This window comes from Solanum tuberosum, unplaced genomic scaffold, assembly GCF_000226075.1.
Source record: "Solanum tuberosum cultivar DM 1-3 516 R44 unplaced genomic scaffold, SolTub_3.0 scf00331, whole genome shotgun sequence".
In the NCBI taxonomy this organism is placed as follows: domain Eukaryota; kingdom Viridiplantae; phylum Streptophyta; class Magnoliopsida; order Solanales; family Solanaceae; genus Solanum; species Solanum tuberosum.
In genome coordinates, this window is record NW_006239253.1 from 490649 (window position 1) to 492599 (window position 1951).

Here is a 1951-nt window from a genome sequence, read left to right on the forward strand (position 1 = left end):
GACCCATCTTTCCAGTACTAGAACATGGGTCTACACTCTACCGTCTATGACCCTATTTTAAAATTATTATATTTCTTTAATTTTATTATTATTGTTATTACTTTTAACACTTTTAACATAGTATGTGTCTTGCTTCAATAATTCTAGGGAAAAAGGAGAAATATATCTCCGAACTATCGTAAATGGTATACATATACTCTCCGTCATACTTTTGGGACATTGGTGCTCTTGTTATCCAAAAACTAAAGCATATATATCATTTATACTAACGGACATACACGTGTCATAATCTTATCCACCGATCCAACATTTATTAAATATCGAATCGACGGATAAGATTGTGTCACGTGTCCATATTTAGTCTTCCGTTAGAGTGAAGGGCATATATGCTTTAGTTTTTTTACGGCAGGAGCACCAATGTTCCAAAAGTATGACGGAGGATATCTGCATACCATTTACGATAGTTCGGGGTATATTTGTCCTTTTCCCCATAATTTTACCATAATTTATCTACTCTTATTTATTTTTTTATTGGAATTTGTTTTGAAAAAGTAATTTTTATTGCGTGATTATGGGAGACAACTTCTCTACTTTATAAAGGCAAAAATAATATTTGCATTATTTATCTTTTTTAAATCTCATTTATAAGGCAACACTAGATATGACATCCATTAAACTTTTATACATAATTATTTTATTATTTCTTTCATTTCAACTATTGAAGAATTTTAGTTCAATCTTCATTGTGATTTGTGATGAAGTTTTTTTTTGAAAAGGGAAACAAAATGTTGCTCGATAGTGCGTAAAAATAACTAGACTGATTCGAATTTATATGCAGTAAATATTTAAATACTCATTTTATATTTCAAAGTTATCCTTAATATCAAAGACTGAACTCAAGGTGTAGCAGTTCTTATTAAATAAATCTCAATATGAAATTCGATCTTAGAATATAGAGTAGTAACTAAATAAAAAGAATGGTCCTTACAAAATATTTAAATAATACACTTGAAATAATTATTGTCGTAATTAAATGTTGGGTCCATGCTCAACATGGTAATCCTTCATCTAGTATTAATTTAATGTACTATATAAGTATATGCTAAATATAAAGAAGAATGAGAACGGTTTATAACCATCACGTGAGCAACAGAGAAAATTCTGTTGAGAACATAAATTTTAGAATAAGCCTTATAATATGTAATTTAAATTTAATTAGCATATCTATATGAATTGGTAACGAACGCTAGTTAAGAAACCAAAATAAATAAATAATAGGCAACAGAGAATAACACTATTTTTTTGGGGGGATCTAATCTTGTTGCTTATTGTTAAATTAATTTTTATTTTTTCTTTTAAAATATTTGTGATGTTTCATTTTTTTTTATTTATCAAAATTATATAATTTCTTATTATTTTTTTGCATTTAAATTTATGTGGTACAATTAAAATTTTGAGAGTCAATCAATTTCTTTTTATAGAAATTTTATGATGAGAAAGTAATATTGACCTTTTAAACTACGGAAAACAAAAGAATAAAAATATTTTTAAATTATATGAAATTGAACAAAAATATCCTCCACTAATATTGTGGTCTAAAAATATCTGTATGGTCAATATTTTATTACAAAAATAACTTACAGTTACTTTTGGTTCAAAAATGCTCTTTTCTTAATAAACATACCGTTTCAATCTCCATTTTTTTCCTATGAAAAATATTGTATCCCATCATAAATTTTCATATGTATAATATCATAGGAATCTATCATTAATTTTTATTTCTTAATATTTTTCGAATTGAAGAAGGATAAGTATTTAGTAATATGAGCATTGATTTTAAAGTTAAGATACAATAATCATAACGCCACAAAATATGAAAATTGATTACATTGATTCAAGTTATAAAATATCTTTGAAGTATACTTATCGTTGACCCTTTTATATATATATA